Source organism: Calidris pugnax, unplaced genomic scaffold (assembly GCF_001431845.1).
Source record: "Calidris pugnax isolate Ruff unplaced genomic scaffold, ASM143184v1 scaffold136, whole genome shotgun sequence".
Lineage (NCBI taxonomy): Eukaryota > Metazoa > Chordata > Aves > Charadriiformes > Scolopacidae > Calidris > Calidris pugnax.
This window is the reverse complement of record NW_015090875.1, coordinates 281,076-307,479: the sequence shown is the minus strand read 5'-3', so window position 1 is coordinate 307,479 and position 26,404 is coordinate 281,076. Positions and strand designations below refer to the sequence as shown.

General features: G+C 44.7%; 1 long non-coding RNA gene across 1 annotated transcript in view; it reads right to left on the bottom strand.

The window, feature by feature from the left end:
* The window catches only part of LOC106890386, a 409,392-nt gene that overhangs the window by 137,051 nt on the left and 245,937 nt on the right, over positions 1-26,404 (bottom strand). Inside the window, exon 3 of the long non-coding RNA XR_001412513.1 lies at positions 14,371-14,417. This is a non-coding gene — a long non-coding RNA (uncharacterized LOC106890386). The remainder of the gene's footprint in view (positions 1-14,370; positions 14,418-26,404) is intronic.

The following is a 26,404-nucleotide window of genomic DNA, read 5'->3' as shown; positions in this document are numbered from 1 at the left end:
CTGCTCCTAGGTTAAAACTACCATCAAATTGAAGCCATAATAGGTGTGCACCAGTGATCCTGGTTATGTGAAAGACTTGTGGAAAACTTGAAAGAAGCTTATACTAAACTAAGAACAAGGAGTGCAGACAGTTTGTTTGTGGCTACTGATGGTCACAGCAAACTGCTGACCTTTCTGGCTATCATAAACACATATGGAAAGATGCAGGGTCTTCAAAGGGCAGTGCTAATAAAGAAAACACACCCCTCTTTTTTCTCAATGTCCTGGATCAGATGCTAGAGCATCTTGATTGGAAATCACGATGACTCATAGTCAAAGGCCTACTTCCTACCCCTAAAATCCTATCAACACAGATAGTTGGTTGCAAAGATGCTTTAAGGCATAGTTGGGAAGCTCCCCAACAGGCATTTTTTTCTCTTTATCAAATGTAGATTTTTCAATATTTTAACTTTCTCTCCTTTTCCATACCTCCACACTGATACATAACAGCAGCCATCATTTCAATTACATTTTGATGGTGAGTTTATGCGATGTATTATCCATTATAGTATAGTAAACAGAGAAAAAGTGGACTCTGCTATCATAACTACAGAGACTGTGTTTCCTTTCATGTGTATTTACATCCAAATAACCAACCCATCAACCTTGCAAATGTCAACCTGTACTGAGGCAAGAAGCTGTGAAGTTCTGAAGAAGACGCTCTCCTTGGGAGCCAAAGGTCAGTGTTTGTGTTACTTATTCTTATCATGGAAATATTTCACTCTTAAGTTAGGGAGGACTTTCTCACTATCCATAGAAATAATCAGTGAAGATTTCAAACAAGAAAAGTCAGACTAAATTCACAGAATCATAGTATGGTTTGGGTTGGAAAGGACCTATAAGATCATCGAGTTCCAACTCCCCTGCCACCGGCAGGGACACCTCCCACTAGATCTGGTTACTCAAAAGTCCCATCCAATCTGGCCTTGAATGAAATAAAAACATTTGAAAGAATCCATTTTGTTAAGAGCGCAAACAGAAATATATGCAGAGAATAAAGTCAGTAATGTAATAGCATTCCACTCCAAGGAGGAATGCCCATTTATTCAAGCAGCCAGTGTCTCAGGGAGCCAGCCCAGATGTGGCTGCCAACTCTTCGTGGAGTAGTCAAAACCACAAAATTCACTAAGGCACACTAACTCCCACATAGGAATTTGTCTTCCTGGCACCTATTTTCTGCCAATTTTAAGTTTAATTAAAGTTAATTTAATTAATTAAAGTTTAATTAAAAACATACTTTCCTTAATAGTTCTCTGTCTCACTTCTTTTCTTGGAAACCCCAATAACTGCTTCCCCAAGGGATGACTTAAAATGAAGTGAGATTATGGCAAAGGCAACCATAAAATGGAGGCTGGGGCTGTCTGTCTGTAAAATCACATTGCACAAGGAGGAGGAAAGATCTGGATTATGGGAGGAGTCTTATACAACCTGAACAATACTGATGAAAGGCTAATGAAAACATGAGGCTTCCAGTCTGACGACTCAAATTAGACTTGCCATTGCTTAACTGAGAATATCTGTAAACTGGATTAGCACCAAATAATGATCCTATTTATGTGCGAAAGCATGTGTCTGTAGCATAACTATTGGTGTACATGAATGAGTCTGAAATGCATAAATAAGATATGTGGCCTATTAGCAAACTCATAATACCATGTATCATAGACTGTTTAAGAAGGGATGTCTAATAAACTTTAACTGCTGCTGCTGCCTGGCTGGCTCCCACCGCAACACTATTTGATCAACAGCATAACCAACATTTTGTTCCTTATGGAGTTGTTTTAGTGGAGAAAAATGTAGAAGATCACTGTCAAAATAAGGTAAATTTGTAATTGGAGAAGTGCAGCAGTTTGAGGGACAAATGCAAGTGTATCATCCACCAACGGACAGCGCTAGGCAGAAAAGGACCTGGGGCTGTTGGTGGCCTGTGGGCTGAACAGGAGCCAGCAGTGTGCCCAGGTGTCCAAGAAGGCCAACAGCATCCTGGGCTGTGTCAGGAACAGCGTGGGGAGGAGGACTCGGGAGGTGATTGTCCCCCTGTACTGGGCACTGGTGAGGCCTCCCCTCGAGTACTGTGTCCAGTTTTGGGCCCCCTACCATAAAAAAGACCTTGAGGGGCTGGAGCGGGTCCAGAGAAGGGCAACAAAGATGGTGAGGGGTCTGGAGAATAAGTCTTATGAGGAGAGGCTGAGGGAGCTGGGGGTGTTCAGCCTGGAGAAGAGGAGGCTGAGGGGGGACCTTCTGGCTCTCTCCAACTCCCTGAAAGGAGGGTGTAGCCAGGGGGGGTCGGTCTCTTTTCTCAAGTCCCAGGCGACAGGACAAGAGGAAATGGCCTCAAGTTGCGCCAGGGGAGGTTCAGGCTGGATATTAGGAAAAATTTTTTCACTGAAAGGGTTCTCAGCCATTGGAATGGGCTGCCCAGGGAGGTGGTGGAGGCCCCATCCCTGGAGGTGTTCAAAAGACAGGTTGATGTAGTGCTGGGAGGTATGGTTTAGTGATGATGCTCCTTGTTTGTTGTGTGGGTGTCTATTTTTGTCAGTTAGGTTGACGGTTGGACAAGATGATCTTTAAGGTCCCTTCCAACCTAGAAGATTCTGTGATTCTGTGATTCTGTGGAAGAACACCACATTGGAAATGGGCAAGAACCACTGCTTTGAGCGAAGAAACGGCAGCAATGCAGCTGCAGCTGTGAAATTAATGAAAATATTCTTTACTTTTTAAGAATAAAGCCATTATTGTCATAACAAAGGACAGTCTTACCCTTTCTTAAACATACTGGTCCATCTACTAATGCAACTGATAGGCAGCACAAAGAGAGGTCTCCTCATCCTGCTCCGCTCACATCAGGAAGCTTAAGTACAGCAAGGTTTGCTGTAAAGAATACCTGTGGTGATGGGCATTGTGTCAAAACCAAAACAAAGATATAACCCTGGAGTGTTACCTGGTATTCCTGTTCTGTACTCTGTTCCTTATCTCAAAAGAGCATGAACGTACGTGACAGCACCCGGCAGCACAAGACATGGTGGCAAAACTGATTCCCAGACCAGCCAAATTGCCAGAAACAGAAAATAAAAAAGCATAGCCTTTTTAAAAATCAAATTAATTCAATTATGCATAGTAATTTTTTTCACGATAGTAAGGAAAGTTTTTTTTTTCTAAACACCAAATTCACTACATCTGAGGTTCCATAAATGAGCTGCGTGTTGTTTAAAATAATTTCTTCATTTTGCACTGTTTTTAGCATATGGAAATGTAAAGTCTGCTCCCTTCTCTGTTAATTAATGTGAATTCTTTGCTTTATGACATACTTCTGCCAGCAACATCTCTCTTGCATCAAAACCCTATCAGAATGTTTATCAGTAAACATTTATTTAATAACATGGATTTCTAAACCCTTTTCTCTCATTTCAGTACATTACCCCTGGAATAGTATGCCAGAGCTGAAAATTAACATATATAGATATTTTCTTGGTAATGTATAACTGCACAGCTGCGATGCAAAAAAAAGCAAGTGAAGTACTAAAGGAATGGAAACCAGTACAGAAATACCACCACACTCTTACACAAATGCCTGTTATGCCTTCCCATGGATTGACTTTTTATAAAAAAGGGAAAGATTATAACCAGGGAAGGAGTCTCCTAGGAAGGAAGCCTCTTTAACTACATGTAAGAGGAGGGGTGAAAGAAGTCACCAGGTTAAATTGGGATGAGAATTGGATACACCGTTGAGGTTAGCATTGCCTGGCTCCTTTTAAAGTGCTTGGTGAGGCTACAAGTTAAGGACTCAGGGTAAGGGAGGATACGGCCCGTGGTCACTGGGGTGGCAAAGGCCACCCGGGCTGCTGTAGAGCCTCACCAGGTTAAATTGGGATGAGAATTGGATACACCGTTGAGGTTAGCATTGCCTGGCTCCATCTTAAGTGCTTGGTGAGGCCACAGGTAAGGACTCAGGGTAAGGGAGGATATGGCCTGTGGTCACTGGGGTGGCAAAGGCCACCCAGGCTGCTGTAGAGCATGACAGCTCAAAGACAAGAACCAGGCTCAGGAAAGCAGACTATATTTATTAGGGAATCCACACGCTGCTCCTGGGTTAGGGGTTAAGCTGATGAAGTTTGGGGCTAATGGGAAATGTTGCTAGTGCAAGGATGTTTTCAGGATTTCACGTGGAAGGGGCTGCAGGACCAGATGTACAGCCAGAGGAAGCAACGGGCGTGCCCCGGGTCTAAAATTAAGAGATGGACAGTTGTAAAGGTAATATGCTTAGAGATAGTTAGACCATTTTTCTGCCTCCGGAACATTTTATAATTTCACTAGGAAAAACATTTGAAAGTAATATTATTTTTTTTGTGGGGGCAAAACGCCACACAAAAACTGGGAGATGGCATTCATGGTCGAAAGCAAGGTGGTTGCAGTTGCTGGGAAAACAAACTATTTTGTCTATCCTCACACAAGCTTTTGGTTCTTGGTGTCCAATGCTAAACTCTTTCTCTTCATATCACAGAACAGCAGGTAATTTGGACACATTAAGCTTCTGCTAATGAGTTTACAGTTTTCTATTTCACAATCAGCACAATTAAATCAACTCTACCTGCTAGCGTGTGTTTTCCTCCTAAGGGAAAACACTATCGGTTGTTGCTTTGACATTAATATTACCCTGAGTTCAGCTGTTGGTTTCTTAAAATCAAGAATCCCCCAAACTATTTTGATGGGTGACTTTTCTCATCAAAGCACTCGCCCCGTTCCCCGCTGCTGTCACCTGCGACTCAGTGGTACGCGGTTGGGGCCACCCTCCAAAGGAGACTCCGTCCTTGTTCATGCCTTGTTCATGTTATTCTGCCACTGAAATGTCCTTTCTTAAGGAACCATGTCCTTTCTGAAACCAGTGGTGCCAGGGCAGTGGTGTACATGCCCAGCAACCTGGGCACTGCACCAATATCTGGACGGAAAATACGTATCTTCAGGATGGTTCTGCAAAAAGCCTGAAGTTAGTGCTATTCTGTGCCTGACACTGCCAGCCAGAAGATGACTCTTCTTGCTTTTACCCATCTTTTATCACACCCCATACTCACTCATACATGCAATGTCTTTCCACATCCCTTCTCTCTCCTTTCTCCTTTATTTACCCCCAAATTAGGTTAAAGGATTCATCTAGCATGGAGCTTCTCCAAATTAATTCTTGTTGCAGTACCGGAGGGGAAAAAAGCACTGTTCAAAAAAAACAAATTCTGCAAATAAAAGTCTTTTCTCTTTACTGGAGCCCTGACATCCCTCCTGAAGAACCCCCGGGGGGCTGCCTGGCTCCCGTCCCTTCCCAAATTCTGCAAATAAAAGTCTTTTCTCTTTACTGGAGCCCTGACATCCCTCCTGCAGGACCCCCGGGGGGCTGCCTGGCTCCTGTCCCTTCCAGCCACCCTCGCTGCAAAGCGCCTCCAGCTGCTGCAGATTGCTCAGAATCCAAAAGCATGTTTGGTTCCTGGTTTGAACAATCAAGAATATACTACGCATTCCCTGAATTATTTATATTGGCTACTTATAAGTTGATTTTTCCTTATTTATTTAAAGTTTCCATCTGTAGGTTCCTGGATACATTTCAAAATCTCCCCCTTTAATCATGTTCTGATGGATACCTGTTCTCCCAGAATATCTGTCCTTTAGGGTCCTATTATGTGTAAGATAAGAGTGCCACATTTTTTCATCTTATTATATGTGTACAGTTTTCTGTTCATTGTTAAAAACCCCAGAGTCAACTCATAATATTACAGCTTCCTTTCATTGTAAAAAATAAAAAAATTACTTTCAAGTCCTCATGATTTCTTCAGTCCTGGCAAAAATGTTAACACTGTATGTACAGTGTCAGACCTCAGGATAGGGAAACATTTTCCACTGCTCTTAATTTGTTATAAAAAAATGAGTGTATGAAAATGTGTTAGTTGAGATGACTAGAGGTCTCATATTCATAACCTCTTTTTAATCTCCCTTTTTTATTCTTTCATCTATCTCTTTTGTAAGAGGTCTCCACAAGGTTATTCATATGATGACATTTCTGTGTTGTGAACATAAATTCAGCCTGCTGCATCAAAGTGTCAGGATCCACCCCTCTGTCAGAAGGATTTGCCCATCTAGAGAAGTCCACAGAGCAACACGAAGCAGGTGGTGGATAAGCAATACTGATCCATCTCTAGCTTCCACTCCTAGCTCTATCAGTAAAAAAATGGCAGCATGGGTTTCTACAAGTACAAGCCTGAAGATTTGTTGCCCAGTGCTGAATATCTTTACTATGACTTCACTATTAGTGTATTGGATCTTCACTATTATCACAATTTGTCACGGGAAATGACAGCAAGTTGCAGGTACGTTCCAAGCAGGTCCTACACACTCCACATGTTTTTAACTTTTAACCTTTCCATTTACTACATGTCATAAAGTAACATTGATCTAAACAACACCCTTTGATCAAATTATGATCTTTAGGAAATGAGCTGAAAAGTCTCAAATGTTACAGGATAAGACATGAAAAGTGGAGGAAGTTTGCGGATGACACCAAGCTGTGTGGTGTGTGGTGTTGTCGATACACCAGAGGGATGGGATGTCATCCAAAAGGACCTGGACAGGCTGGAGAGGTGGGCCCAGGTGAACCTCATGAGGTTCAACAAAAACAAGTGCAAGGTTCTGCACCTGGGCTGGAACAATCCTCACCATCAGTACAGACTGGGGGGTGAGGTATTAGAAAGCAGCCCTGAGGAAAGGGACTTGGGGGTGCTGGTGGATGAGAAGCTGGACATGAGCAGGCAGTGAGAACTTGCAGCCCAGAAGGCCAATCCCATCCTGGGCTGCATCAAAAGATGTGTTGCCAGCAGGTCCAGAGAGGGGATTCTGCCACTTTACTCTGCTCTGGTGAGACCTCACCTGGAGTATTGTGTGCAGGTCTGGAGCCCTCAATATAAGAAGGACATGGACCTGATGGAGAGGGTCCAGAGGAGGGCCACAAGGATGATCAGGGGGTTGGAGCACCTCTGCTACGAGGACAGGCTGAGGGAGCTGGGGTTGTTCAGCCTGGAGAAGAGGAGGCTCCGGGGAGACCTAATAGCAGCCTTCCAGTACCTGAAGGGGCTACAGGAAGGCTGGGGAGAGCCTGTTTAGAAAGGCCTGGAGTGACAGGACGAGGGGCAATGGCTTTAAGCTGGAGGGGAACAGATTTAGACTGGAGATTAGGAGAGGGTTCTTCACTGTGAGGGTGGTGGAGCACTGGAACAGGTTGCCCAGGGAGGTGGTTGAGGCCCCATCCCTGGAGATATTCAAGGAGAGGGGCTCGACGAGGCCCTGGGCAACCTGGTCTAGTTGGGGGTGTCCCTGCTGACTGCGGGGGGGTCGGACTAGATGGCCTTTGGAGGTCCCTTCCAGCCTGGACAACTCTATGACTCTATGAAGTAAAGGGAGGGTATGACTGATTTTTTAGCACTCTGAAGAGGGCCCAATACGTTACATGAAAACATCCCTAAGACCCTACAAGAACAGTTAACTACATTGGAGGAAAAGAAACATCCCAGAAATCAAGTATGCATTGAGGCAAAAAGGTCCTCCTGCACTCCTGAGGTGACTTGTGAAGTCCCAAAGCAGAAGAATAATCAAATACAGTATGAGTGCACAACAGTAAATACAACCAACAGGTAGTTCATGTCTGTTTCCTTCAAAGCTTGGGGTCAGCCACAAATTGGGCACCCAGTTCCCAGCATTCCAAGCCATTACTGACAACTGCGGGTGCAATTCCACTCAGTAATCTCATCCCTCCCATAAACTTCATCTTGAAAAAACATTATTTTTGTGTCCCAGCTGTGTTCTGTGTCCCAGCCCTTCCAGAATTTCATTCATCTCTCTGGTTAACATGTCTTTTTCTAATTTCCAGTCTAAACACACTCAAGACACGCTTACGTCCACGTCATTTTCTATCCATATTATTTTGTTCTGTTCCCTCACTCACATTGGAACCCTCAATATATTTTTGACAAGTAAACATCTCTTTATTACTAAAAAAGCAAGTAAATCCCAATCAGTCCTGTAGCAGGGAGGCATGGATGCACACCATGCAATTACTCATCCTTCTCTACAACTCAAAATCAACTCTCGAAGTTTAAATAGATCTTCTTCTGATGACAAGTAACCAAAACATATGATAATTTAAATGAACCTTGTACAACTGGGCAAACACTTCCCTGTTTCTACTTGCTAGCACAGCCTGAAATCCCTTTGGGGATTTTTTTGTAGCTCCATCAACAGTGGCCCCCTGGTGCTCTCATTTTAAGCTCCGTAACAGCTATGAACGGCCCTTCACAGGAGGGTCCACCAAGCCCAGCAGTCCCTCCCTGCCAGCAGCAGCTCCCAGGGGAAGAGCAGAGCCATCCTATGGGAGAATTTCCCACCTGACCCTCAGACACTTCCAGTTTACTCACTTCCTGAACAAAAACCCAGTATCTTTGTATTTTGAAGGCCCTGTTGTGCTTTCCGTCCGTAACTCTGTCCTGTTGCTGTCTGCACCTACATGAGAAACTCCTGCCACAACTAGGGCTCCACAATAACCACCTCTCCCTAGGGAGGGCTCCCCCCTCGTACGTGCTGAGCACTCCTCACCCTCTGAATTCACCCCCTGCTTCCCACCTCGGAGATGAGAATGACCTGCAGGTCCCTGCCCACGCTCAGGAAGTTGCTCAGATCTCCAGCTCTTTCCCATGCCAAGGAATGCTACATTATTTCATCACAGAATCACAGAATCTTCTAGGTTGGAAGGGACCTTAACGATCATCTTGTCCAACCGTCAACCTAACTGACAAAAATCGACACCCACACAACAAAGAATAAGCAACACCATCACGAAATCATATCTCCCAGCACTACATCAACCCGTCTTTTGAACACCTCCAGGGATGGGGCCTCAACCACCTCCCTGGGCAGCCCATTCCAAATGCTGATAACCCTTTCAGTGAAAATTTTTTTCCTAATATCCAGAAAGTCTTGGATATCAGTCTTGGAAGAAATCTGTGTCACACCTTCTCTCCTCCAAACCCTTCTAACTCCTGCCGTACCTTTTTGGGATGGAGAAACAGAACTGTGCACTACTTAAGATGCAAGAGAAACAAAGGCTTACACAGCAGCCATATTTTTTGGTACCTTTCCCATTCTAGTACTTGTTTGTATAACCACTACCGACACCAAACTAAAATCCCCAAACTAAAGTTAATGTACTCAGAGAAGCATATTTTGCATTTCAGAACCCCAGCTATGCCATCACCTCGTGTGGGATTCCTGGCTTTGCATTCACCTCCATGGGATTCCACCTGCCATTGCCTCGCACAGGCACTTGGTTTTGCACAATCTTTCTGCCATTTTTCAGAGTCAGCACTCGTCTTCAGTGCTCTGAATAAAAACATCCTCAGCATACTCCGTCATCTTTTCCAGTTCACCCATCAGTTGAGTATCACCAGTTTAAGCACAGATTCTTTTGAGGCCCTGCTGCAGTCATCCTCTCACTCAGAAAGCTCACCGGTTGGTCCACCTGCTGCTTTGTATCTTTTGACCAATTTTTTTGTTGATCTGTGGAGCATTCCTTTTTTCTCATGAAGTGCAGATTCTTAGCTGTACAGTAATGAAGTACCACTTTCTCATCCCTTTGGCTTTAATGACTAATCCTCAGAGGGTCAGCAGAGTACAGCACACCCATACTTCACGGGGGAGGGCCCATTTTGGGGGATAATTTGCCCCTTTTTACCACACTGGCATCATTTTGGAATTACTCCAGGGTTGCTACTGGGGAGGTGGGATTGTCCTAAAATGCCCCCTCTTTTTTCCTCTTTCTCAGTAGTTTAGGGCTAATTCACCTAAAGGAAGGATGGGCTGCGTAGGGAAGAGTGTGGCCAGCAGGTGGAGGGAGGTCATTCTCCCCCTCTGCTCTGCACTGGGGAGGCCACAACTGGAATCCTGCGTCCAGTGCTGGGCTCCCCAGTTCCAGAGAGACAGGGAACTGCTGGAGAGAGTCCAGCCTGGGCACTCCGTCATCTTTTCCAGTTCACCCATCAGTTGAGTATCACCAGTTTAAGCACAGATTCTTTTGAGGCCCTGCTGCAGTCATCCTCTCACTCAGAAAGCTCACCGGTTGGTCCACCTGCTGCTTTGTATCTTTTGACCAATTTTTTTGTTGATCTGTGGAGCATTCCTTTTTTCTCATGAAGTGCAGATTCTTAGCTGTACAGTAATGAAGTACCACTTTCTCATCCCTTTGGCTTTAATGACTAATCCTCAGAGGGTCAGCAGAGTGCAGCACACCCATACTTCAGGGGGGAGGGCCCATTTTTGGGGATAATTTGCCCCTTTTTACCTCCCTGGCATCATTTTGGAATTACTCCAGGGTTGCTACTGGGGAGGTGGGATTGTCCAAAAATGCCCCCTCTTTTTTCCTCTTTCTCAGTAGTTTAGGGCTAATTCACCTAAAGGAAGGATGGGCTGCGTAGGGAACAGAGTAGCCAGTAGGTTGAGGGAGGTCATTCTCCCCCTTTGCTCTGCTCTGCACTGGGGAGGCCACAACTGGAATCCTGCATCCAGTGCTGGGCTCCCCAGTTCAAGAGGGACAGGGAACTGCTGGAGAGAGTCCAGCCTGGGGCAACAAAGATGATGGAGGGGTTGGAGCATCTCCCTGATGAGGAAAGACTGAGAGAGCTGGGGCTCTTTAGTCTGGAGAAGAGAAGGCTGAGGGGAGACCTTATCAATGCTGACAAGGATCTAAAGGGTGGGTTGAAGGAGGATGGAGCCGGACTCTTTCCAGTGGTTCCCAGTGACAGGACGAGGGGCAACGGGCACAAGCTGGACCATGGGAAGTTCCACTCCAATCTGAGGAAGAACTTCTTTGGGGTGAGGGTGGCAGAGCCCTGGCAGAGGCTGCCCAGGGAGGGTGTGGAGTCCCCTTCTCTGGAGATCTTCAAGCCCCACCTGGATGCTCCTGAGTGATGTGCTCTGGGCAGCCCTTCTTTGGCAGGGAAGATGGACTGGATGATCTCTAGAGGTCCCTTCCAACTGTGACGACTCTGTGATTATGAGATTCCATGTCCCTGAAGGCAGTGGGTCAGTGAACCTTCCAGTGTTCTGCAAGAAGCTGACCTAGAGGACACTGAGCTCTCCTCCTAGTCAGTACACATCTGCCGGTGCTACGTAAGGCAGACGCTCAATAGATTTGGACACTTTAGGAAGCTGGACCCCCACACCACGTGCTGGCTCTGAATGCAATTCATCTCTGTCTTGCTGCCCTCCACCCTCCCACGGCCAACACGGTACAGTTTTATCCACCACCCACCTCCTCCCCTTGCTTCGTGCCAGTATTGCTCTGCCTCCAGCTTTCTATCTGGGCTGAGCTTCTGCTACAGCTACATCCATCCTTCCATGGGGTTTCTTACCTCAAACTAATACGACTGCTCACTTAGTGCCCGAGATATGCACTGGCTTGGTGCCACGTGTTTGGTTTGTTTAGGGATTTTTGGAGAGGAGGAGGCAGATGGGCTGGTTATATGAAGATCAGTTCCTCAGCTGCCACACTAAGTAGTCTGGCAACTTCCTACTCCTACTCCAACAACCTAATGCAAGGTTTGGGTTCACACCTGCAACTGCTTCAAACTTTATAGAATAAGGTTGGGAACTTGATATTTAAAAACTAAGATTTGATTTTATCAGAATTTATAGAATTTGAGTACCTAGCTTCTAAACTGTTTAGAGTGAACTGCAACTCTCTGGTAAGCAGGTGTTCATGAAAATTACGTAGATTAGGAAAGCTTTAGCTATGTGCTACAACCAAACACATTTTTTTTAAAAAGTTGAACTTCCATATGCTGAAACTTAGCTATGTGCTACAACCAAACACATTTTTTTAAAAAAAGTTGAACTTCCATACGCTGAAACTCGTTTATAGCAACCCACCTTGCTATTAGTTCCTAACAGAATAGCAGTGTGCTTATTATTATTAAATTTTGTCCTGTCTTTGTTATACTAATTCACAAAGTCAACAAAATTCTTCCACGTAATACTTCTGTCCTTCACAGCATTACAGGAGTTTAAAAAACTGTATCAAAGACCTTGTGCCAAGGTTATGGGAGGAAGTATTACAGAGACCTGTCCCTTGTGAATACTTCTAATAACTCCCCTGCAACCTGGCAACTCACCTCCCGGCACATTCTGTCACACTCTCCTCTTTCCCCAGCTCCTTATCTGCCTGTGACAGCTCCTTATAATTCCTGTATTAATCTGCACCATCTCCACTTTAAATAATAATTTCCTTTGGGAACTGTACTGAATGAATGCTTCCTATAAATCTCGATCGCTTAAGCCCACCACGGCACTGTAGTTGAGATGTTCACTATCTCGGCGAAAAGAAACGTTAAGTTAGTCTGACAAAATCACCTTCTGATCAGAGTTCTGCATTTTATCCCACTTTTCACTTATGATGATGTTCTTGATTACTCTCTGTACAAAACCTGTCCTAAGACATTGCACAGTATTGGAATAACCTGATTTGCATGCACTTTCCAGGATTTCTTTTTGCAGATACGTTAGCATTCACCAGCCAGACTGCATTATCCCCTTACGAAAATAAACGTTAAGAGTGTTGGCTACGAAACGTCCAGTGACCAGAGGTAAAATCAGAAAAGTAACGCTTTTGGTTTCTACAAAAGAGGTGCCTAACAAAACCAAGAGCTTTCCAATCTTTTACTCATCCTTAAATACATCATGCAGACTCAGTAAAAACTCCCAACAGAAAGGAGACGGGTCATTTAGTATTCCAGGATGATTTTACTGCTTCCTACTTCAATAGTGACATTAAACCAATAGTGGAGCATTTGGAAGCGGAACGGAAATATTGCCACAATAAATGCTTTGGCAAGAATGAGCTCATGTCATTTGAGAACAACTGTTGGGCATTTCCCACAAAAAAAGGCATGGAGGGGCTGGAGTGGGTCCAGAGAAGGGCAACGGAGCTGGTGAGGGGTCTGGAGCACAAGTCTCCTGAGGAGAGGCTGAGGGAGCTGGGGGTGTTCAGCCTGGAGAAGAGGAGGCTGAGGGGAGACCTTCTGGCTCTCTCCAACTCCCTGAAAGGAGGGTGTAGCCAGGGGGGGTCGGTCTCTTCTCCCAAGTCCCAGGCCATGGGACAAGAGGAAATGGCCTCAAGTTGCACCAGGGGAGGTTCAGGTTGGAGAGTCGGAAACAAGTTGCTAGGGAAAGGGTTGTGAAGCCTTGGACTGGGCTGCCCAGGGGAGGGGTTGAGGCCCCATCCCTGGAGGGATTGAAAAGCCGGGTTGACATAGTGCTTAGAGACATGGTTTGGTGATGGTTTCAGAGTGAAGTTGATGGTTGGACTAGACGATCGTGAAGGTCCCCTCCAACCTAGACCATTCTATGATTAGGTTTTTAATCTGCTATCATTACTGTGCTAGACGATCTTGAAGGTCCCCTCCAACCTAGACCATCCTACGATTAGGTTTTTAATCTGCTAGCATTACTGAGTTACCTTGCTCTTATCCATGTAGGAATGAAAATATTTATTTTTTGCTGAAGTTTACATTGCCATCAGAGCTCAGTGCAACTTGCCAAGGAAAAGGAACTTAAAATATTTCCACCTTCTCCCATCTTTCTACTCCTTATCCATGTAGGAATGAAAATATTTATTTTTTGCTGAAGTTTACATTGCCATCAGAGCTCAGTGCAACTTGCCAAGGAAAAGGAACTTGAAATATTTCCACCTTCTCCTATCTTTTGTTTGAAGTCCCAGCCAGAAATTTACAAGTGAAAACATGACTTGAAGAAAGATAACTCTTGGTCATGATATGTGTATTTCCAACAAAACCAAGCATCTTGTCCCTGTGGTACAGCAGAGTTGCTGGGCCCATTGCCATCTTGTGATTCAAATCAACAACTAAATGCTTAGTGCCACGGGGCGTGCAGCAGCCATCATTCCAAAAGCCTCCTATGGACAGATTTTCTAGCATTTCCCCACAACATCTTCTGTGTTAATACTTCAAGGATATGACCTAAAGTTGCAAGGGTTTCATGTAAGCATTATTCCCAGTATGTAACTCTATACTGATCTTAAAACTTAAAAAAAGAACCCTAAAATATATGGAATATAAGGGGAAAAAACCGCAGTTTTCAGGAAGTGTGGTGGACAAAGCAGTAAATGAAAACCCAACCTGTCCAGAGGTGAACTGAGCTTAAAGGAATGCAGTGGAGGGGATTATTGGAGAGAGTATTTCAAAAATCACTTTCACCAAAGGCATGCCCATATTAAAAAGGAAATTATGGTACCTTAATTGCACGTCTCAGCCATAGTTTTGACATCGTATGTTGATCACCTGGAAAGCAGAAAATAGGAGATTAATAATATTGTTCATATTTTAATTACTGATTAATAATACCAACCAATATCACATATTCATCCTGTATTAAAAGAGAAGTTTTAGCCTTCTAAACAAATAGAGAAGAACAGAATACATAGCTTTTGGTATCTGCTATTTTATACCCAACAAAGGCTGCTTCAAATAAGAAAAATAACAAGAAAACAGTGCCTGAGGTTTTCATTAAAGTAGTTTACGTATTTTCATGAAGGCTGTCAACTCAGAAACGAAGGGAACATTCATAAAAACTTTAATTCTTATAAAATATCTACCCTAAAACACATCTATCAGGCACTTATCTGTAATTTATTTAGTCTTACATATATTCTCTGCCCTTCCCCAACTGAAAACATTTAACAGTCAAATCTCCAACTGGAGCTTTACAGCCCTTTGTTATGTGCATATGAGTACCCTCCTGGGATGGAGAACACAACTGGTGGGTGCAGGAGTATTTTGGGGGACATTTCTCCTGCATTTACCCAGGTGAGACTCTGCCATGGGGAAACTTGGCATGCTAATAAAAGTCGAGGGACCCAAGAAGCATCTGGGCCTCCAGGCACAGACTGTCAGAATTGGAGGTTTCACCAAAGAGCTCCAAGGACCTCTACCAAGGAATGACTTCTGGTGGGCACAGGGCAGAGACCCCAGGACTCCTAACGGTGTGAGACCTGAGACAGAGGGGGGCACTAGGAACCCACTGGGGAAACTGGGTGGTCACTGGCTGCACTCATTTTTCCCCTCCATAGGTACCCCTCTTGCCTCATCCTGGTAACACCTAGTGCCAAACTTTCAGAAGTTACCAGCACAGTGGTACCTACATCAAGGAACAGTTTTGTTTGGGTGGTTTACTGAGTCATCCAGAAAGCATGAGTGCAAGTTACCCATTTTCAATAGAATTAAAGCTAAACCAAGCCTGCAGCTCTGAATGCTTCCAGACTTCAATGTAATACCCCGGCTGAAAATGTAATTTATGGCCTCAAGTTACGCCAGGGGAGGTTCAGGCTGGATATTAGGAAAACTTTTTTCACTGAAAGGGTTCTCAGGCATTGGAATGGGCTGCCCAGGGAGGTGGTTGAGGCACCATCCCTGGAGGTGTTCAAAAGACGGGTTGATGTAGTGCTGGGAGGTCTGGTTTAGTGATGATGCTCCTTGTTTGTTGTGTGGGTGTCTATTTTTGTCAAAGTTAGGTTGACGGTTGGACAAGATGATCTTTAAGGTCCCTTCCAACCTAGAAGATTCTGTGATTCTGTAATTTGAAGTGAGAAAGTTGTATATGGTCTGATTTTCAGACTAGCCATGCAGAATGCACCTAACCCAAAGCCATCTCAAAGGGTTCCAGAATTGAAAGGCTTGCAAAGAGCCAGGCACAAGTGCCTGCTCCGTACAGCAAGAATCTCAGGGAGCAAACTGAGTTTCAAACTGCATTCAAACAGGATCTTTGCTTTTGAGGTGGAGACTGTAAGTTGTTATTGGTTTGCTTTAGAAGTGAATCATACACTTCCTGGGCTCATTTCACCTCTTTTTTGGCAAAATCCAGGTCTTCACTAAGAGAGCATCTGTCAACAGTATCTTCAGACAATTTCACACCAAGCAAAGGCGTGTTGCAGGCTACTGCTTTGTCTTTTACTTCTGTATTCGTAAGTTATCTATGTAATAGGACCCAATTGTCCAGACTATGCAAAGAGCTAGGACTTGACCAATAAAAGAACAAAACTTATTCTCAGGGGTGTTAATTGACAGTGGAAGCTGTTTGTTACATTGGAGTTACCCAGCTTGGCAAGCTCCTAAAGTAGAAAGCAGGTATATTTAGGTACAGACTGCTTGCTTTGCAAGAACTGAAACTGTTGATTTGTTCTGAGGTGGAATTAATACGTGGTAGGTCGGGTAGTTATATTTATAAAATAACTCACAACTTTTAAGGCTGATGGAAATTCGTGGACATAAATGGAGGCTGTGCTGACTCCAAATGAGATAGCACAGAAGTGGAAACAACATGGTATTTTATTAGCCTTCAAAATAACTCTTTAAGTAAAAACTGATAAGCTTCATCAACAAGACACCATATGTGTGTGGGAATTCATAACTTTTCCCCAGAACAGGTCTGCTTGACCAAATAATTTCTCTCTACTAGATATATATATGCACACACACATATATATACATACACAAAAAGAAAAAAACCACACAAACCTAGAGGACAACCAGGCAAAAATAAGGAATGAACAATCTGCACTTCATCACAAGAAACATCTGTATTTCGGAAGAAATCAAACAATTTTACCATCTTTTTCAGGAAAAAAAACCAATGGTTCCAGCATACAAGCTTATTACTGAAATTTATTCCTAAAAGAACTCCTATACCATGCTTTAAACAGAGTTGGTGTAAAGTTGGGGGTGGGAGATAGCTGCTCCTTGAGCACATGCACTGGTCTGTAGGGAATACAGGCACATTCTACCAACACCATGGTTACCACTGAGCCAACATTCCACCAAAATAATGATCTATTTCAGCCACAAAACTCCACAGCATAAAGGCTGCAATTAGTTTGTCCACAAAATGCCCAGTCTCCCATGCATGGAGTAGAGGGAGAGAAACAAAATGAATTGCATTGCCATGGGAACAGGGTTTACTACTTGCTTTACTAAGAGATTAATGCCTATTGTCAGCAGATTTTATGATAAATGACCGTCATTTTGCATTTTTGTAATGAAGATGCATCATGCTGTGTGTTACACACACACCGTAGAACACTTTCCCTCTAATCATCAAGGGCTTTTAGTTCTGTATATTATTGTACAAAAACAAAATAGGCTGTTTAGATTGTGATCGTTTTGGATTTTGACATTAAAAGAAAAAAAAGATGCTTCATCTGTGAGTTTTCTCCAGCACTAGAAGATAGCACCACAGCTAGGGACGGTGGCTGTTCCATCAGCCTGTGCTTTGGTGCAGGAGCAGCAGATGAAAGCAGGCAGCAATGTAGCCATTTCAGCTACACAACCCATAATTTGGGGTTTTACTGCTAACTTTACATCCCCACCACACCTGTGGTTCAAAGCTGCCTGAAGGACCCTCACCCCCCAATTAGGGGGAGCAGAGCGTTTTGTGTCCAGTGGAACTTCTGTGTCTTCTGGGTTAGTTTCCTCTAAAAGGAACCTCAGTCATATGCATCAAAACACCCCAAAATTGACCCAAAACCCAATAAACAGGAATGATCAAAGGAATCACTTCAAAAGCATGTTCCAAACTATTAACTATTTCTATTCCCAAGAGGAAGTGATGGGATATGTTAAGAAAAAACCACTAATAGGGTAGAGGAAAGGTAAAAATGTACTTTTACCCAATTCAGTGCCCTCCCGAGCCCTTGTCTGCAAGTACCACATAATATCACAATTCACCCTGAAAGGCAAGAACCAGGGGGGTCCTTCAGTAAGCAGTGGTGACGTGGTTATCTAGTAAACATCCCCAGTAGCTATTCAAAATCAGACATTTGGCCTTTTATTTCTTTGCTGTCCTTTCAGTGACGGAAGACTCAGTGGAAGTGTTCTGAAACTCTGCTGCCATGGTTCCTTCTAACCAGCAGATGTACGTGTTTCTTTTAAATTAGAGAGGAAGCACAAATGGCATGTTGATCTAATAATCTCAAAATATTGTGCTAAATAAATTTTCAAGGCTGTAATTGAAGACTAGCTTAATTTCTACAATTGGTGACTGCCTGAAAAACAACTCCTGTCATTAAATCTGAAGCACTTTTTGGTATTATTTCCAAGATCTTGGGTTTTTTTGAGAGCAGCTTTCTCATCCTTTCTTATTGATACAATAAATACTCCTTTCACCTAAAGAAGAAGAAGGCCAAGTTTGGGAATAAGAAAAGTGAAGAGGTCTCTGTTCCTGAGAACACCCATGAGCAATATCAAAACTCTGAAGGGCAGGATCAATCTGTAGTTCTGCCCAGATCCTTGTAACTTTTTATTTTCTGAAGACTGAATGAACACTTGGGAAAGTACAAGTGCCATAATTCTGGGCATACAGAGGATTAATTTCTGAGTTTTCCTGAAATGGGTTCCTGACCTTTTGCCATAGCCATCTGCTGACTCTCCTGGCTTGCTGACATCACCAGCTTGCAATGGCCAAGACCTGAGGCTTTGATCCAGTGAAATTGGTTATATTTTAGTCGGTGTTGAAGGACCCACTGCTTCTTCGTACATCTGTGCTCACCCAGAGTTAATGGCCAGATCTAGCAACTGCTGAGGTCTGTCCTGACTGAATGAACACTTGGGAAAGTACAAGTGCTACAATTCTGGGCATGTAGAGGATTCATTTCTGAGTTTTCCTGAAATGGGTTCCTGACCTTTTGCCATAGCCATCTGCTGACTCTCCTGGCTTGCTGACATCACCAGCTTGCAATGGCCAAGACCTGAGGCTTTGATCCAGTGAAATTGGTTATATTTTAGTCGGTGTTGAAGGACCCACTGCCTCTTCGTACATCTGTGCTCACCCAGAGTTAATGGCCAGATCTAGCAACTGCTGAGGTCTGTCCTGTTGCAGACTGGTGCTATGTTTCTAGAGTGGGGCAGAGCATCAGGAAGGTTTCTGGTTAGCAGGGAGGGAGGGGATGGGCTGGATTTCTTAGTTAGGGGGTTGGATTAAGGCTAGATTTGGGGGTAGCACGTCAAGGGATCGGGGCCCATTTAGGATAAGGGCTGAGGATCAGCTTTGAAATGGGATTTGGTTCAGAATTAGAGTAGAGGACTGGGGGTAAGAGCCAGGGGAAAGCTTTAAAGTAAAGGTCAGGGCAAATACTGAGAAAGACAACTCCTCACACCAGCACCCACACACTGGCCTCTGCCCTTCCCAAGCTCTGAATTTCACTGAATTTTTAGAGTTGGAAGGGACCATAGAGATCATCTAGTCCAACTCCCCTGCTGAAGCAGGATTGCTCAGAGCTTGTCAGAGCATGTTACTCAGGATGGCATCCAGGTGGGTCTTGAAAATCTCCAAAGAAGGGGACTCCACAACCTCCCTCTGCTCCTCCCCAGCCAGGTTCCTCCAACAGATGACCTCAGCACACCCACCACATCCCATCTACCTACACCTCCCTTAAGCTGCAGCTCCCTCTCCCCTGACTCTAAGCAACTCCCTCCTACCACGGCCTTTTCCTCCAGGACCCCCCAGCCCTGCCCTTCTCCTCCCTGGCCCACAGTCTGCTGAGAGGCACGGGGGGAGCTGGGGGCAAGGGCTGAGGGATTCAGGTGGACCTGTTGGGTTGGTGCATCTGGTGAGGTTGTCTGCTCTGGGATGAGAGCTACGGGTAAGGCTGGGGATGAGAGCTCATCTGTTAGGGTGAGGGGTCAGGGTTAGAGATGAAGGTGAGTGTTGGGGCTTCTCCCTAGGGTTTCTGGTTAGCGTTTAAGGCATGGGCAAACTTTTGGGAAGAGTGGAAGAGTTAGGGTAAGAGGTTATGACTCGAGGCTTCAGATCAGAAGTGAACATTTAGGGTTAGGAACTGGGTAAGAGCGAGGCACAAGGTTTAGGTTTAAAGTTAGAGCTTCGGGTTAGTAATTACGTCTAATTGTCTAATGGCCTGCCTGAAGAGGCCTCGCAAGCAGCCTCCCAGCCGCATCGCCCTTACCCCCACCATCTCTGCCGGCCTGGCTCTGGGACATCCTTCGTGTCCTCCCACGCGTGGGCCTCTGCTCTGCCTCCTTCTGCCCTCCCCGAGCTCCCGCTCCTCTACCTCACCCCTGACACGTCCCACCACCTCACAAAGCCCCCCAGCTGCCACCAATCAGCTTCCTCCAACACGTGTGACCTCACAGACCCACCTACGATGTCATTGCTCCTGCGGCTCCTTCCGGGGTCCCACCGCCTGTCCCCGGCCCTCACCCCAGGCTGCCGACCTCCCTGCCCTTCTCTGCTGCCAGGGGGCTGCTCTACCACCACCCCCCCGGCCACAAGCACGTCCACCCCTCAAAATATTGACTAGAACAAGATCAGAGTCATAGTCATAGAGTCATAGAGTTGCCCAGGCCGGAAGAGACCTCCAAAGGCCATATAGTCTGACCCCCCTGCAGTCAGCAGGGACACCCCCAACTAGACCAGGTTGCCCAGGGCCTCGTCGAGCCTCTCCTTGAATATCTCCAGGGATGGGGCCTCAACCACCTCCCTGGGCAACCTGTTCCAGTGCTCCACCACCCTCACAGTGAAGAACCCTCTCCTCATCTCCAGTCTAAATCTCTTCCCCTCCAGCTTAAAGCCATTAAGCTGGAGGGGACACAGAGACACCCACGAGGTACCGCCAGTTAGAAACTTGTAAAAAATAATGTTTTCGTTAATTTCTTTGGTCATGCCTTCATCTCAGTTGCCAGCCCAGCCCAAACCACCACGCTTTTTATTGATTTCTACACGACATTTACTTTTTCCTTTCCAGCGCGTTCTCTGAACCTCTACTTTCACGTGGCCTCTTCCCTCTTCCACTAAGGTGACTCACAAGGACTTTAAAAAATGATGTTAAACATCAGCCTGAAAAGCAGTGTTATTAAAGCTAAGGAATGCAAATTCACACTTCACATGAAGCAAGAATCCTAAACCTAACATTAGGAAGGAATTTTTCACAGAAAGAGTGGTTGGGCATTGGAACAGGCTGCCCAGGGAGGGGGTGGAGTCACCATCCCTGGATGTGTTTAAGGGACGTTTAGATGCAGTGCTGAGGGACATGGTGTAGGGGAGGACTTTGTAGAGTAGGGTAGATGGTTGGACTTGATGATCCCAGGGGTCTCTTCCAACCTCAATGATTCTATGATTCTATGATTCATGCACCTTTGAAAATTACCACCATTATTGTAATTGAGCAAATGTTACCTATAATAATCCTCACAGTACGTACACTTTTGTATATGCTACACTAGCAAACTCCATCCCTACACTCCTCTCAGTCTCCAATCTTGCATTTCTATGCATCTAAGATACACTCTGTAACTCAAGAAATTAAAGAACACTGAGCAGCTCTTTAAATATTCACATAATTTGCCTTGTGGAGAGACTAATCACTACTTTCTGGAAAATCAACCCAGTCACACTTTTCTTGGCAACAGAAGTAAACTTGATTCAAAGTAAGTAATTTGTTTTAGCATTATTTCTCGCTTTCTGTATACATTTCTTATATATTTGTGTCTGCCTCTGTTTGTAATGCACGTAAATACTGGTTTCACACAGCTGGTGGAGCCTGGTTGATTGAACACAGGAGCGGGGATCAAATTCCACAATTACAATCTCAGTTCTGATTTCTTTCCCCCTACTCTGTGCCACAAAAAACTGGCTTTTCTATACATTAGAAAAGTGTGCAGAATTTCATTACATTCAGAATGCTTCCTAGACACCTAAAGGACAGACAATTGATGTATATGACAATTGATGACAGACAAATTACAAGTTACATTCAGAATGCTTCCTAGACACCTAAAGGACAGACAATTGAAATATATACATATATATACACTATTTATCAATACTTTGTCCCTCCTTCAGTTTCTCTCAGCTGATGATCACTACTTCTTAAAAGAAAATGTAATTTAGAGCCCTCCCCTCCTGGTTTATCCTGCCATGCTCATAGGACCTTTCCTTGATTTACATTTTTTGTTTCCTACTCCCTCAGTTGCACAGCTGGTTTCCAAGGCAGTGTTCCTCATGTACACTGACCACTTCTCTCCTTAGAGACTGAGACATGAGAAACAGCGTCAGGATCCATGTAAAATCTTGCTTTTTTAAAGTATTTAAAAAAATAATCCTTCACGTTCCACAGCTGAAGCTTGGAGTACAGATTCTCCAATCATGTCCAGAGCTAAAGGTATCTCCCAAGCAACTATTCCTTCCCTGTGGTCACTGGCCAAAAAGCATCGCTAGCAGCCCAGCACCTCCTCCTGGTGCACCACGTCTGCAGTGCAGTGTCCAAGAAATGGGTTGTGACCCTGCTGTGGGAAGGCATGAAGTGCCAGCACCAGAGGTCTAACATCCCCTCAGACTCTTGTTTTGCCCTCACCTCGCTCAACGGGGAAACCAAGTGCTTTCATACCATTTTCTTTGCTGAGTATTACAGGATGTGACCCTCAGCTAACGCAGGAACGCTGCCTTGTTCCTCCAGCTTCATTAGGGCCCCCACCAAATCTTAGTCTAACGCAGGAACGCTGCCTTGTTCCTCCAGCTTCATTAGGGCGCCTCCAAATCTTATTCATAGAATCATAGAATGGTTAGAGTTGGAAGGGACCTTCAAGATCATTGACTTCCAACCCCCTACCCTGGGCAGGGACACCTCCCACCAGACCAGGTTGCTCCAAGCCCCATCCAGCCTGGCCTTGAACCCCTCCAGGGATGGGGCAGCCACAGCTTCTCTGGGCAACCTGGGCCAGGCTCTCACCACCCTCACACCAAAGAAGTTCTTCCTGGTATCTAATTTAAATCTCTTCTCTTCCAATTTAAAACCGTTGCCCCTTTTCCTGTCACTACACTTCCTGACAAAGAGTCCCTCTCCAGCTCTCCTGTAGCTCCCTTCAGGCATTGATAGGCTGTTACAAGGTCTCCCTGGAGCCTTCTCTTCTCCAGGCTGAACAACCCCAGCTCTCTCAGTCTGTCCTCATAGGAGAGGTGCTCCATCCCTCTGATCATCCTCGTGGCCCACCCTTTCAGAGGATGTCTTAAAGCATGAAACAGATGGGTTCTTCAACGTGCGAGACTTAAGACATAGTTTGACAAGAGGAGAGGAGAAATGCAGAAAACGCTTTTTATCTTTCTTTGGCTTATTCAGGCTGAAAAGGCTTTAGCTCACTTAAATACTGACTTCTTTATAAAAGCAGAAAACACGGTGCCAGTCCCTTCCTATGAAATGATGAAATCATCAAGGAGGGAAGTTGGAGAGAAAGCCAGAAAGAGAGAGAGGGAGACTGGGGATACGTCCTCACCCAGCCCCAGCTCTGCCAAGTGAAGAGCTGCCTGTGCCCACGCGTCTCCCAGCCTCCCTACAGCTGCTCCTCACCGCAGTTCTGCCAGAGGCACCCACTCCCCCAGCCCTGCTGGGAGCACAGGCCACCAGCTCACTCTCCAATCTGTTTTCATCACAGGGGGACAAGTTTAAGTGACAAGTTGTGGCTCGTTTGAAAAAAAAAAAAAAAAAGTTTCAAAAATGCTCCTAAAAGGTGCCTACCAAGTCATGAAGTTTGAAGAGGTGGTAGTGGTGGAGAACAGCAGGGTTGACCACCTCAGCAAACGCAGCCAAGGAGAAACTAGGAACCTCTTTTCACTCAGAAAAAAAGGGGTACACCCCAACGTGCATTTGAAAATCTTAGTTCCCAAGGAAAGTCAGGTCTGCACCAGAGCTCAAACAGATCCATGTATTCTGCAGTTACAAACCGACAGCGAGAGACACCAAATCCAAAATCTGCATGAGTTAGGATTTTGTCCAAGCAAACACAGAGCTGCAGCTGCTCCTAAACCATAAAAATAATGTTGTGGTTTCAGCCACACACTCCACATCACGGACCTGGGCAGAACCAGCAGATGGACGTTTCCAGTTACAGTCCCAGACATGATCCCTCACTCACGCTCTGCTGGCCTCTTGTCTAGAAAGAGTTCTTAAATAGGGAAGACTTGCACTAGTATGGCATCATTCCACTGAGCTTCTTAAACAAGTGGTTGCTCTTCCATCTTTGTTCATACTCATCCCTGTCCTCCTGAAATCTCCCTCCTACTCTCCATCTTAATAAGGTTCAGGAATATGAGCTCCCACAGTCTTGCATCCCCCGGTCTGTCGAATATTTATATTAGCCTGTTTGAGGCTGCGTTTGGCTTGGTTAATATTTCTCCCACTTACATGGAACTACTCAAGGAAACTTTCAGCAACATATACATTTATCATAGAATCTTAGAATTGTCCAGGTTGGAAGGGATCTTTAAGATCATCTAGTCCAACCATCAACCTCACTCTGACAAAACCCATCACTAAACCATGTCTCTAAGCACTAGGTCAACCCAGCTTTTCAATCCCTCCAGGGATGGGGCCTCAACCCCTTCCCTGGGCAGCCCAGTCCAAGGCTTCAGAACCCTTTCTGGGTCAACATTTTCCCTACTCTCCAATCTAAATCCTCCCCTGGTGGAACTTGAGGCCATTTCCTCTTGTCCCATCGCCTGGGACTTGGGAGAAGAGACCCCCCTGGCTACACCCTCCTTTCAGGGAGTTGGAGAGAGCCAGAAGGTCTCCCCTCAGCCTCCTTTTCTCCAGGCTCAACACCCCCAGCTCCCTCAGCCTCTCCTCAGGAGACTTCTTCTCCAGACCCCTCACCAGCTCCGTTGCCCTTCTCTGGACCCGCTCCAGCCCCTCAGTGTCTTTTTTGTGGGAAGGGGCCCAAAACTGGACCCAGCCCTTGAGGTGGGGCCTCCCCAGTGCCCAGGACAGGGGGACCATCACCTCCCGAGTCCTGCTCCCCACGCTGTTCCTGACACAGGCCAGGATGCTGGTGGCCTTCTTGGCCACTGGTTCCAAACCCATATATTCCTAGCTTCCACCAGCCCTCTATCCATTGACAAACACAACTAAAGACAAAATCATAAACTCGTGCCCTTTACTGTTCAAAACAATCACTCAGCTGCAAAACCTTTGGTACCTGAAAGGAAACGGGTACCTACCAGGCCATTCCAGTTTAGGATCACACACACATGCATTATGCTTATGAGTTTCCACAAATCTTTCCACAGGACACTGTAGCAAAGGCATTTCCCTGTTCACATGCATGTCCACATACAACACGCAAGATGATAGGACAGCAACTGTTGATTCATCAGGGATTAGTCACACTGATGTATTAAAACGCATTAAAAATACCAAATTTTGCCTGAGATACTGAAACTAGGAGTCTAAGGTATTTCAACATTTGTAACAAACTTTCTTTTAGCAGCCTGCTCACTTAGACTTTGATTTTTACTTACGCAAGGTCTATTTTGTACTAATTTGGCACTTAAAATACCATTCAACAGCAAGCTACAAAGCATAATCATTTTAGGCTTTAGAGTGAATGTGAATAACTTATTTAGGAAAAAAAACCAGCACATTTCTAGAGCTTCTGTTTGTAAAATGATCAAACCAGTCAATTTTAATTATCAGTAGGTTCCAAAATGACACTAAAAACCCGATCTGTTTAGAGGAGTTTGTACATTGCCCCATAGAGAACCCATAAACCTTGGCAGTCTTGCTGCCTGGTGTTCTCAGACACTGCTAAAACTTGTTTTAAATTCCTGTAATGTATTTGGTCTTAATCAGATTTGAGCCCAGGTATGAAAAACTAAGCAAGTATTTCTGTATCTCATACTGCCACTGGCCCCTGTCGTCCAGCATTTCGATACCATGTATTTTTTATTTCTCTACTTAATGCACAATGATAAATGAATACCTGTGGGATTTCTAGAATTTGAGAACCATCCAAATCCAGCAAATCGTTTAAGGATGCAAATCGTTTCATACATTTCCTGTCATTCCTGCTTATGAGAACAGACCCTGAGCTGTAGTATTAATACATCATAACAAAATTAAAGCTTAGCAATGCATAAGGTCTTCAGATTTATATTAAAATAAAACAAACAAGTATCAAATCCAGGCAAGGTCTTGAAGCTGACATTAAGTTTTACATTTTAGATTTTTCCCTGCATACTCTAAGTTTGGGTTCAAGGACTTTGCTTCAACACTCGCTCAAGAATACCCAGCTTAAAAAGCCATGTTTCTCATCAAAGGAGTCTTTTGAATTGAAAAATCGTAACGAATGTGTTTCTTGCCCCATTTACATTTTTGCAATTATCTTTTTATATAAATACTAATTTCAGCAGACTAAGAAATAGTTTACATAAGCAGCTTTGCAGCTGATGCATTATCACTGTCGTTTTAAAACATTTGTGTGGTTTGTTTACG